This window comes from Gekko japonicus, unplaced genomic scaffold (assembly GCF_001447785.1).
Source record: "Gekko japonicus isolate JY-2015 unplaced genomic scaffold, Gekko_japonicus_V1.1 scaffold297, whole genome shotgun sequence".
Lineage (NCBI taxonomy): Eukaryota > Metazoa > Chordata > Lepidosauria > Squamata > Gekkonidae > Gekko > Gekko japonicus.
Window position 1 is genome coordinate 975,327 of NW_015162486.1, and position 13,390 is coordinate 988,716.

Consider the following 13,390-nt stretch of genomic DNA (forward strand, 5'->3'; position numbering starts at 1 on the left):
TGGCTGTAGTGGGCGTGGCCAACTCTGAAGCCAGTCGGAACTCTGTTCCTGTGCGTTCCTGCCCAAAAATAGCCCTGGTTTCACTAAAAAAGGTGCACTGTCTTAAAGAAGAAGAAGAAGAGATTGGATTTATACCCCGCCCTTCACTTGGAGTCTCAGAGCAGCTTGCAAACTCCTCTCCCTTCCCCTCCCCACAACAGACACGTGGTGAGGTGGGTGGGGCTGAGAGAACTCTGACACAAACGGCTCTTTTTCAAGGACAGCTGTGCCAGAGCTTGCGACTGACCCAAGGTCACATCAGCAGGTTCAAGTGGAGGAGTGGGGAATCAAACCCGGTTCTCCCAGATTAGAGTCCGCGCACTTAACCACTACACCAAACTGGTGTGGCCCTTAACGGTCTGGGACCCTCATACCTATGGGACCTCCTCTCCCATTACAACCCCTATGCTCCCTTCGGTCATAATATAGGGGCCTCTTGCAGCTGCCTGGCCCCAGGATGGTTCAGTTAGCTGTCACCAAGGTAAGGGCCTTCTCAGTTGTGTCCCCTATCGTGTGGACTGCACTCTTGGATGACACCCGTGCCCTGCCAGACGTGCCTAGTTTTCCACAGGTTGTACAAAGCTGAATTATTTAGGTTGGCCTTTGGAGGGTAACTTTATGTTTGGGCTGTTTTAATAGTGGTATGGTGATAGCCACATTATTTTAATGTTAATATTTCACATTTGTTATTGGTTTTTATGTTTTGTTTTGTTTTACCTTATTGGTTTTTAATGTTGTAAGTCGGCACAAGACTCTTTAGGTAAAGGTTCCCTTGCTCGAAAGCCAGTCGAGTCCGACTAGGGTTGCGGTGCTCATCTCCGTTTCAAAGCCGAAGACCCAGCGCTGTCCGAAGACGTTTCCGTGGTCATGTGGCCGGCATGACCAAACACCAAGGCGCACGGAACGCTGTTACCTTCCCACCGAAGTGGTACCTATTTATCTACTTGCAATTTCTTGCTTTCGAACTGCTAGGTTGGCAGGAGCTGGAACTAGAGATGGGACTCATTCCGTCATGTGGCAACTCGGGTCTCAAACTGCTGAACTACTAGCCTTCCACAGCCTGCAGTTCAGCGTTTAGTGGTAACTTTAAAAAATCAAATAAATAAATAAACTATCTTAAGAGAATTCCCTGTTTCTCTGATATGTAGGAGGAAATGCCTCTTCTGAGATCCACATCTGCGCAATGCACGTATGCATTGTCTAAAAGCAAAGTATGGGGTCTTTTTGTTTCTGAGCTACTCTCTAGCCAGCCTCAATAGGAGCACTAGCTGCTGCCCAAAGGAAGCAAAACAAAGGCAAGACCCTTGCCTGAGGATCTGCTGAATGTGAAACAGAAAGGGGAAGGCAAAGGGACAGAGAGAGATTTCAGAATTGTTGTAATATCTTACTTGGATTCTTTAGGCAGCAACTAACTTTTTATCACAGGCCACATATTGAGCTGAGCAAGGACTAGCAACTTGGCTCTACCTGCAGATTCACTTGAGTGGAGTACTGATGCAACCAAAGGGCTCTTTTAATCCTTTACAGTCCAGTGTGGAGAGTGAGGCCTTGGGAAAGAGTTCTGCCACTTGCATTGGTGTTGTTGACTCATGCAATAGTTTAGACAGATGCAGTGCATAATGAAATCATTTAGTCAAAAGAGCCATTCTTCACACTGAGCAAAATTTTAATCCCTTGGCTTTCCCCCCCTGTGGTTTGGAAGGAAGCATCTGACGGTGCAGTCCTGTGCATTTACCTCAGCCTAAGCCCAATGATTTGAATGGGCTTGAAATCAATGGACTTAGACTCTGCATAAAATTGCACTGTAAGCTACACAGGGAGATCCCAGTTTAGAACATCTCTGGTGGGGGTGCAAATTCCAGCTTGGCTAGGCACCTGCATTTGTATAGTGCATGAGAAAGAATGGGTGGGCAATACGAAGAGCGTGCAGATGTGATGAACAATGTCCTATATTCTGGGTTGTACGTAGCCACTAGAGCCAAACCCCTCAGAATCCTTCCTGAATGTTTAGTATTACTCTGTTTTTTTAAAAAATACTACTCCTTTTCATTATGAAGCTATGACAGAAGCAAAATATGCAGGCTATGTTTATATCCACTAAGATGTAAGCCTTTCCCTCCCTCACAGTGTTGTGAGGAGCAAGGGCAATTGCGGAGGGATGATTGGCAAATGCTTCAGCACTTATGTTTTTTTTTCATTAAAACTGCTGTTGGAGTAAGTGGAACCTCGGTGTTCAGTGGCAGAATAACTCTGAATATCAGTTGCTGGGGGCAAAAGGTAGGAAGAGAGAGCGCTGTAACCTTTTCATGGCCTGCTTGTGACCTTCCCAGAGCATCTGACTGGCTATTGTGATTGGCACTCCCATCTCTTTCAGTTCCCATAATTATGATTATGCTTGCTATAACTTCAGTGATTGCATTTTTTTGTTCAATCTGACTCCCCACCCCCAAATGTCAAATTCAATATGGTTACCTCCCCACTCCTTCCCAGTCTTTGTTGCCATCACTTTATGAAGTGAGTTAGGCTAAAAGACCATGAGTCTTCCACAGTTATTTCAGTGTATGAAGGAAGCTGCCTCATACTGAATCAAACCATGAAGGTCAGTGTTGCCTACTTGGACTGACAGCAATTGGCCGGGGCCTCAGGCTTTCACATCATCTGCTGCTTGATATCTGGAGGTGCCTGAGATTGAACCTGGGTCTTTCTGCTTGCGAAGCCGGTGGCTCTGCCACTGAGCCACGGCCTATCAAGGGATCCCTCCTTCTGTTTGCATTCTATATTCTGTGCGCCTCTAGCTACCAGGTTGAATAGATCTGCACAGGGGTCGTTTCGTAGAAAAAGAGCTAGGGGAACTCATTAGCATAACTCATTAGCATATGCCACACACCCTGACATCACCGGATGTGTGTCATAAGGCCACACCCCCTGACATCACCGGTCTCCTGCCTCCTCCTGGCTGAATGAGGGCCGGAAGCGGGGCGGCCGGAAGCAGGGGGCGGGGCTTCGTCATGTGCCGCGCCCCCCGTACCTCACCTGGGGGAACTGTGATCCCCCGCGTTCCCCCCCGAAATGACCTCTGGATCTGCATGCTTCATCTTCTTTTGTGTTTGCTAAGCCTTCTGTTTTGTATATTTTCAAAGTTGTTGTTGGATGTTTGGACTGGGATGGAGAGACAAAGGTTTGGGAGCTAAACTAGATGTGGGTCACTTTTGTGGCAAGATCTGTGGCAGGGTTGCCAACTCCAGGTTAGGAGATTCCTGGAGATTTGGGGTGGTGCCTGGGGAAGGAGGAGTTTGGAGAGGGGAGGGACCTCTGCAGGGTAGAATGCCATAGAGCCCACAATCCAGAGCGGCCATTTTCTCCAGGGGAACTGATCTTTGTAGTCTGGAAATCAGTTGTCATTCCAAGGGATCTCCAGGCCCGGCCCTGCCTGGACGTTTGCAACCAAAATCTGTGGCAAATTCCCTGCTGTTGTATATATGCATAAACCCTTCATTACCCTTTATAGAGAAATGCCCTGACTTCAGTACATTCTTTCTTAGAAGAGCTTTCTTGCAAATAAATCACTTGCTTATGGCGCTTCCAAGCTATCGAGTAGAGAAGTGTTGGTAAACTGGATTCCCCACACACACGCACACCCGGAGCGTCTTTACTTTGTAATTTGATCCCCAAGGTAAAACTGTGGCTTGTTGTTACGTAGCCGGTAAGTAACTCAAAGGGCAGGTGGGGGCGTAGCTCAGGTAGCGTACCTTGAATGGAGATCTTCTTAAGTACATGCTGCCTATTGGAAAGGTTATGCCTAGTGGAAAGATTATTTACTTTGTTCTTAATGGTTAGCTACGCAAAGATTATCTGGCTCATTTGAGGCAACAGATGATGCCTTTAAAAATACTTTAAAGACTCCTATTAATGCAAGAAAATATTAAAGATTATGGATTATACTAAAAGAGTATGATGAGTCTGTAACAATTCTCAGTATCATTTTTATTGTGGTGGGGGTGGCTCACAGATGCATCCCTTCAGCCACAGTTTCGCGCTCTTGCTTAACGTCATTAGCTGTCACGATTAAGGGTGGGAAAGCATACCGCATACAGATGTCAAGGGGAATGGGCACACATGTTATGGGAATGGGCACATACAGGGCTTTTTTTTTAAGAAAAAGCCCAGCAGGAACTCATTAGCATAATAGGCCACACCCAAGAGCAGGAACTCATTAGCATATTAGGCCACCCCCGACAGCACAGCTCATTAGCATATTAGGCCACACCCCCATGTTACCAGAAGCGTAGTCATTCAGCCAAACACACCTTTTGCTTCTTATTCTGTTTACCTTGTTTGTTGTCAAAACCCAGAGCTCTTTTTGTAGCAGGAACTTCTTTGCATGTTAGGCCACACACCCCTAATGTAGCCAGTCCTAATGAGTTTCTGGTCTTGGGTGTGGCCTATTATGCTAACGAGTTCCTGCTGGAAGTGGCCAACTCAGGAGCCAGCCAGAACTCTGTTCCTGTGCGTTCTTGCCCAAAAATAGCCCTGGGCACACGTTACAGGAATGGTCACACATGTTATGGGAATGGTCACACATGTTATGGGAATGGTCACACATGTTATGCCATGTTTCTGTTTTCATTGGCAGCCCCATGTCTTTTGTAATGAGAGCCAGTGTGGCGTAGTGGTTAGAGGACTGTACTGTACTAGGAGCTGAGAGGCCAAATCTCCACTCCGCCATGACAACTCACTAGGTGACCTTGGGCCCACCACTTGCTCGCTCTCAGCTTGACCTATGTCAGAGGGTGGTTGTTGTGAATATAAAATGGAGAAAGGGAGAACAATGTTGGAAGCTGCTTTGCTGGGGAGGAAAGCTGGGGGAATAAATATCTGAATTGCTTGCCTTTAAAAATAGTGCAAAACCAGATCCCTGGTGTACCTGTATAGAACCCCAGTTGTATTTTTTGTCCTGCTCTGTTTTATTCCTGCTTCAACAGTCCTTAGCTGTGCCTGTTGCGTTGCTTCTTTCCGTGTCCGTCTGCCTTTGTCTTCATTGTCCCTAGCCCTTCTTCCGCCTCTCTTCTTTAGGGACTGTGCTTGAGAAACCAGGTTCTAAGTACAGTCGCAATTGTGCTGCTTCCAGCTGACCTGGCACGTCAAACCGGCCAGCCAAGGAAAGTATGAGTCACCCAAACAAGAGATTCGGGTGGCAACTCAGACTTCTGCCTAGAGCTTGAGAAGTTTCAGTATGGAAAATCTCCCTTTAAGGTGGGGGACGGACGGACCCAGCATGTCACAGATCAGTATAACATGGCCTCATTCCAGAGAACAAGGCTGCATGCTGAACATATTTTGTGCTGTGTCGCTGCTTCACCCTGGGCCAGAGCAAATTTTTTTAGAAGAGCATCTAAACTGATCTCTGTGGTTGGTTTTTTTATGAAATGAACACTTGGAAGTAGGGGTATTTTTTTTTTCCTGCAGCGATAGCAATCAAAATGGCAGTGGGCAAAGGGAGTCATCTAGCTGGCTGGAGAATCGAAATGCTCCCAGGTAGTTTTGCTGCCTGTAGACAAGGTCCAAATGCAGGTAAGGGCAGGTAAAGTTCTTTAAAGATATAGATAGATAGATAGATAGATGCTTACAGAGCAGCAGGCAAACAGAATGACAGGGGCTGGGCCCTAGGGGTAGACAAACCACAGAGAAAGTGATGCCTGCTCCTGTGGATTTCTTATCTAAAAGCAGAAAGGAAAGCCTGAAGTTATAAACCTGGGCATGTTAGCACTGAGCATCTGAGACTGGGAGAAGGTGCGTCCAGGCAGCACCTCTTGTTCCATATATTTATGAAAGCAGTGCCTTTTTGTTGCACCAGAGATCCCTGCTTGTTGTGCAAATGGGAGAACAGTGCCCATGGTGTGCACCCCAGCAGAGAAACTGGTTGCATGGGATCAGTTGGGGGTGGGCAGACGTTGCCTGCTGCCGACACTGCTCATTTGTACCCTTAGTATCCAACAGCTGATAATAATGTCCGAGTTTCTCCATCACCAACATAACCGTGGCAGAATAAAGCATCCCGAGCATTTGAGGGTGGCGTAAGGCAGCAGCAGAGTTAGGAGGAAGGCAAAGATGATCAGAAAGAACCAAGGCCCCCGTAGCTCAAAGAGTGAAGAAGCCTTGAAGAAACAGCCCTTTACAGAAGCCTCAGAGAGTGTTTTGTTGCCCACTCTGGCCTAGTGGTGCAAGGAGACTTCTCTGGAGAATGTGCCTGACTTCCCTACCATTCCTCTCTTTGGGCAGAGAAACAGAATCCTTAACGCTTGCCCATGCATAATGTGGGGATCAGGGTCAGCCGTACAGTGTTTTTGTTTGTTTAAATGTGACCTCGGACAGCGGGGTCACGCCGTACAGTGTTTTTGTTTGTTTGTTTAAATGTGACCTCGGACAGCTGTTTCGCAGCTGGCTGCCTCCAGAAAAAAGCCTCTCCTTTTGACCGGACGGCAGCACGTTGAGTGGGTCTAAGATAACTTTGCCCCCTGTCCGCTGCTCCCCGCCCTCCACATTACCCAAACGGGCACTGTGAAAGCCATGGCTCCTGCCAGAGAGGTGCAGCAGCACAAGGGTTAAAGAGGCAACCAAAAGAAACAAGGTATTTCAGACTCTCATTATTCACTGCCAGCTTCCCCCAAAATGGTATTAATTTCATGCTGTCACGCAGGACTGCGCTGTGTCTCTTCCAGTGGAGCCTAGCAAGGGCTGGGCGGGGAAGGTGCACGGCCTCAGCACCAAAAGGATGGGCATTCTGAAGGGAGCTGCGCTGGCTGTTTCTTGCCTTCCGTCCGAGCACTTTTCTGGGAAGGGAAGGAGAGGGCTGGCTTCTACGTACGCTTGCCCGTTCTCCACCAACCCCTTCCCCGCTGGCTGTTAGCTGCCCAGACTGATTATCCCAAAGTTTCTTGGCGTTGTAAGTAGGGTTACCAACCTCCAGGTGGTGGCTGGAGTTCTCCTGGGATTACAACCGACCTCCAGGTGGCAGGGATCAGTTCCCCTGGAGAAAATGGCTGCTTTGGAGGGTGGTTTCTATGGTATCCCACCAGGCTGTGGGATACCATTCTCCAGGAACCCCCCACACAGAAGTTAGCGACCGTAACTGAAAGACAGTTTCTCTCAGCCTCTCAGAGAATCCTTCACTGATGCAGGGAGAGAAACGTAGATAAGCCATGGAGAGGTAGAAAAGTTGGCCGGGGGCTTTATGGTTCCCTCTGACTTTCTTTTTCATCCCTGGGGGGGGAGTCTTTGATATTCTCCAAAGCCTGAGGCTGGTTTATTCACTCGCCATGTGAAAAGCCGCCACGACAGTTTCTCTCAGCCTCTCAGAGAATCCTTCACTGATGCAGGGAGAGAAACGTAGATAAGCCATGGAGAGGTAGAAAAGTTGGCCAGGGGTTTTATGGCTCCCTCTGACTTTCTTTTTCATCCCTGGGGGGGAGTTCTTGATATTCTCCAAAGTCTGAGGCTGGTTTATTCACTCGCCATGTGAAAAGCCAGCTCCTTTTTATTTGATTTGCAGAATACGTATGCCGCTTTTCTGCCCAGTCAGGGCCACCAAGGCAGCTAACAGTTAAAACATCATAAAAACAATTCAAACTAAGTATTATAACAGCACATAGAACAGTAATTAAAATTTAGAGCAGGGAGAAGGGATCACTGGGGGAATGCCAGATGATACAAGGAAGTCTTTGCTCTCTGGTGGAAGGCAGTCATAGAAGGGGACTGGTAAATAACCCTGGGGAGGGAGAGAGAGTTCCCTAGTTTGTGTGCTGTAACCCAGAAGGCTGTTTCTCAGCATCATAAAAACAATTAAAACCAAACTAAGTATTATAACAGCACACAGAACAGTAATTGAAATTTAGAGCAGGAAGAAGGGATCACTGGGGGAATGGCAGATGATACAAGGAAGTCTTTGCTCTCTGGTGGAAGGCAGTCATAGAAGGGGACTGGTAAATAACCCTGGGGAGGGAGGAAGAGTTCCCTAGTTTGTGTGCTGTAACCCAGAAGGCTGTTTCTCAGGCTGCCACCCACCTAATCTCAGGAGATGACCTTAGCAGTCGGATAGGTTTGTACGGGAGTAGGTTGGTCCCAAGCTGTATAGGGCATCACCACAGCCTACCATAGGTAAGGTGCTTTGTGCATCCACAAAAGAAGCACTGAGCAAGCTTTCCATTCCACTGGATTTTGTGGGTAAGGTGCAGGGGTCATTTTGTAGAGAAAGAGGTGCAGGAGCTCATTAGCATAACTCATTAGCATAACTTATTTGCATATGCCACACCCCCTAACATCACCGGAAGTGTGTCAGAAGGCAACACCCATCACTCAGGCTCCACTGGACTGTTTTGGATTGCTAGCTATTTTTTTGGGGGGGGGAACGTGCAGATCTGTCCTGGCAGAGGAGGGAGAGCTTGTACCTGAATAAAACTTGGTCTTAAAGGTGCCACTGGGCTGTTTTGGGCTGGGGGGGCTGGGGGGAGCTCTGCAACTTACCTGGCTGCTTCTTACTCTGAGGGCTGCTGGGAGCAGGAGGTGGGGCTTGTTGCATGTGCCCTCCCCCTGGGCTCTTTACTGCCGGAGCTCCGCTCCTGTGCGCTCCTGCAGGAAATGACCCCTGGTAAGGTGGATTTGTAGTTGGGGGGTGGGATTTCACACATGCAGTGGCAAATTTACATCTGTGATTAACTGAAGTCCTTGCCTGTTTTGGGTTAGTGTCTCAACCTCAGTTTCTCACTTGGGATTAATAGTGACCTACCTTGCAGGGTTGTTTGCAGATGCTGCCATCCTGCCATACTTAAAGGTTTGGGATGTGGAAGTGTTTATGTGCATCCCAACGTTTGGTTAATTCACACACACATACCCCCCAAGCAAACATCATCATTATCCGGAGAGAGAGGAGCAGCTACATTCCCACACCTCCCCCAGTACCCCCTTCGTTTTGTATCTCATTTTCGCATTATCATCAAGCCCCCCCACCCCCTGTTTGCAAGGCTATTTTGACAGCTTCTGTCAGCAAAGTGCAGCTGCCTGCCATCACCTCTTATTGGCTGCAGACACCTCTGGCATCGTGCGGAATATGATTAGAATCTGATTAGAGGCAGGGGGGTGGAAGGGAACTGGGTCCCCCCAATGCATGGCCCGATGCCAGCGTTTCCAGCATTCACTAAATTGTCTTGCAGACCGGTGGGATTCTTTGCATTTCTCTGAACCTTGTTTCAGAGTGAAGGGACGAAATGCAGGGTGTGTGTTTTGCATGTGGCTTAACTTTATTTTCAGAAGCGTAGAATGGGCCCTGCTCTAACAGCATTTACACGTTCCCGTCTCAGAGTCTGCGTTCCTTTTCTTTTCTCTCAAAGCCAATTCACATATTACCTTCCTTACCCAATATGCATATTTTAATAGTCTGCCTCTGTGGTCTGCTTGTATGATTGGCGTAACACAAGGTGGTTGTTGGTGTTCCCACTATACTGCCCTTCTCCAAAAACACGGGGTCCCAAATTCAGAACTAGCACTTTCTCTTGGGCAACTGTCTTGCCAGTTTACAGCAAGGTTTCCAGATTTTCAGCCGTCCCCTGCTCCTGGGTTTGATCTGCAGATATTAGCGAAGGTTCATGCCCATCTCCATGCTGTGAGAGGTTCACTGGCTGAAATCTGCATATTACCCTGCTGTTGAAAGGCATAAGAGCAGCAGGCCCAGACTATATTTGTTTAATCACTGGTAAGTGGGTAACCCTATCGTACACCCATCTTTGTTCTGCGTCACAGCTGCATGAAAGGGTTGTTTTTTCCCATGATTGCAAGTGTGTGCTTGGAATAGTTGAATTAGCCCCATTGCACAAACTATCTGTAATGTCTTTTCCAGGAAAGAACTTGCATTTCAAAGGCCCTGACGCTTATGATGCCCCCGAGTTTTTTCTTTTGTACTCTCCCCCCCCCCACACACACACACACATCACTACAAAAAAAGCCTGCTGCATCTACATGTATGCATTTTTAAGTGATGATCTGTTTCAATGCTGCCGGATACTGCTGTCTTAAGACCTGGTATGCTTTACAAACATAAGAAGAGTCTGTCTGTAGCAGATCAAAGGTATTTGGGCATGATCAGCACAATCTCTTTGCCCATTCTCCTTCCCCACTGTCCCCTCTCCCCACTTAGGGTCGCCAAGTCGAAAATCGTCGGGAGTGGGGGACTCCCGTCTGGTGTGCTATGCGCACGCACGTCACCAGGAAGTGACGTTATGATGCTGGGCATGCTGGGGGCGGGGCCATGACCATCCAAGAGGGAAACATAGAGTTTCCCCCTCGGATGGTCGTGGCCCCGCCCCCAGCATGCCCGGCATCGTAACATCACTTCCTGGTGACGTGCACACCGGGGTGGGGTTCCCTCCGGAGCCTGATCTGCCGCCGGTGGGGAACGGGCCTCTGGGGCGGGGTTTTCCCCGCCCCCCGGGGGGACTTGGCAGCCCTACCACGAGTGGTATTCTGAGGTACACCACCTCTAATGAAGATGTTTTGTTATCGATCGTGGCTTGTTTGTTTATTTGAGTTTTATCTTTTCCTTCTTCCAAGGAGCTCATGGCAGCATATACGATGTCCTTTTCTCCTATTTTATTCTCAAGAACGCTATTTCGTTTAGGCCGAGAGAACGTGAAGGAGTGATCCAGGGTCACTCAATGGGCAGTGTCCTACCTTAGGCTGGAGGAAGCTCTTCCAGCCTAGGAAGCCATCTCCCAACAGAGAAAGTTTTCAAACTTCGCTTAGTGGAGTGGTAGTTTACAAGCCAGTCAGTGAGGTTCACAGCAAGGTGGGGATTTGAACCTGGGACTCCACTGTGCTTGTTGGACACTTTAAAGCAGGGGTGTCGAGCTCATTTGTTATGAGGGCTGGATCTGACATAAATGGCACTTTGGGGGGCCAGGCCTTTTGTGCCATAAAACATAATGTCAGGTACCAGAGATATAAACTGTATATAAAGGACAGCAGCTCATAAGCTCCGAGTTGGTGTATCCTCACTGCAAGATCCCATGGGCTGGGAAGGGGGTACAGAGGAATCTCACAAGGGCGGACTGGAGAGCCAGTGGTGCAGCACTGGGCAGATGCTCCCACACTGCTTGACTGCTGCAGACAAGATCATTCCGCTGTGCCGAAGCCCCAGTTGGAGTGGCTCTACTCACTCCCCTCCCAGAGGAGCCTTCTTTTCCCTCTGTTGCACCAGCTGCTCGTGGGTCACATAAGAGCCCTGGATGGGCCAGTTCTGGCCCCCAGGCCATATGTTTGACACCCCAGCTTTAAAGCTTATACCATACCAGTTCATTCCACCGTCAGCAGTTGTTGATGAACCTTCTCCTCTTGATTGAATAAGAGAATTAGAGCTAAGAAACTGCGGGAATTTAGAGGGCATCAGACTCTTCCAGTTGTGCAGACACAGTAACGGCCTACCTACCCACATGTTTGTCATTTGTGGCCTGTTGTTAGAAAGAACCCAGTTGTCTTTCGGTGTAAATACATCTATGCCCGATCATCCGCGATAATTGCCAGTGGTGACCAGGCAAGGGTTCAGATTTGTCCACGTGTATCTTCCTCTCACCTCCTAAATTAAAAGTTTTCTGGTCCCTGGTTTATTCCAAGGGATTAAAATCATCATCACAGATGATCCTTTCAACATAGAGCAGCATAATTGTACACAAGGGAGCTGAGGCCGTGAGAACAGCAGTTTGTCAAAGCCTCTCAGTTGTGTTTGTGAAAAGCAGGATTGGAGCTAGGGGAACAGGACTTGGTTACCCTTCCAGCACACCCTGCATGAATTACTGGACTAGCTTTAGGGTTAGGACATTTGGCCTGTCCCCAGGGCAAAGGGCAGTGGCTAATACTGGCTGCTTGCATGTGAAGTTGCCGTGTAATGTCTCAGCTCAGCGTTGTCAGCTCTCACTGGCGGTGGCCCTCCAAGATCTCAGTCTGAGAAAGGCTTTCCCCAGCCCTGAGCTCCTTTTGTCTGAAGACACCAAGGACTGGACCTTGGGGCTTTTTGTGTGCTTTGCTACTTGAACCATAGCCTGCCTCACAGCCTGGTATGCATGCATACATGAATCGATGTTTACGTGCACATATTTTCACTGTCACCTCCCCTCAAATTTCAAAAGCATGCAAAGACAGTAGGAGAAAACCAGGGCTCAATGAATAGAAGGTCTGTTCTGCAAGCTGACACCTAAGCGGCTGCCACTTATTGGATTGGATCCTACTTTTTCACTCAATCTCACCTAATTCTATTCACTTACTATCACCCTGGCCTCCCATAGCTTTTGTCTATGCAGGTCCCATGATCGTCCTTCACATAGCCTTTTTGATTATCAGAGGGGACCCCCCCCCTCACTTCTTAGAGCATTGAGTTACAGAATTGGCCTGACTATTTAGGTCATTTAAACACCCCACCTTTCTTCTAACACAGTCAAGACCCAAGATGGGCGCCAGCAATAAATACAATACAATATTTAAATCATTCAAACCATTAATATAAAACTACACAGGAGCCCAGTAGCACCCTATTAAAGACTGAGAAAAATTTATTTCAGCATAAGTTTTTGTTAGTCACAGCCAATACTCCCTCTAAGCTGTGGAGTCTTGTGAGCAGAAATTCTACTTTGTGAGCTACTGGCATTAAAGTTGTGAGTGAGAGATTTGGCTACTGCATAAATTAGTTTGCTCCAGAGCCATTCTTCCTGAGCGAAGGCAAAAATGTGTGAGCCAGAGGCTAAAAAGCTATGAGCGAGCTCACACTAACTCAGCTTAGAGGGAACTCTGGTCACAGCTCACTCCATCAGGTGCATGATGTATCCATTCAAAACTGCCAAATCTCACTGGACCGCTCTGTGCATCTAATGAAGTAAAATGGCTACCTCCTCTGGAATTATTGTCACTAAAACCCATGATTAAAACACCCTCTAGTAGTGTTTACTCTGGCTGGCTGCAGCACTCTGTTTTTCTTAAGCAAAGGTTTTCTGCATCCCTTCAATGATAGCCTCTGCCCAATTCCCTTTAAATTTTCCATTTGGGTGTCAAGGGATCTAGGGAGCATAGAAGACAGAGACTCAGCACAAAGGGGCTGTGAAGAATTTTCAGTTTGCCTGTACTTGCAATCAGAAATGAAGACCATAGAATGGGCATGGGTGTCCTTGGTCTGTGGGTGGACATGTCTTGGAGTTATTCTTGCCCCTTGAGCACTGATAGCTGCTCCATACTTCATCCACTCTGGATATTAGGCTCTCAGTCAATAGTAGCAGGACCTTTTAAGAGTGACTCTATGACTGTGGAACACCTTGTCCCA

General features: G+C 47.9%; 1 protein-coding gene across 1 annotated transcript in view; it reads left to right on the forward strand.

Moving 5' to 3' along the window:
- Positions 1 to 13,390, forward strand: part of RBM19 (RNA binding motif protein 19) — a 122,184-nt gene that overhangs the window by 40,152 nt on the left and 68,642 nt on the right. The gene's annotated exons all lie outside the window — the stretch shown is intronic.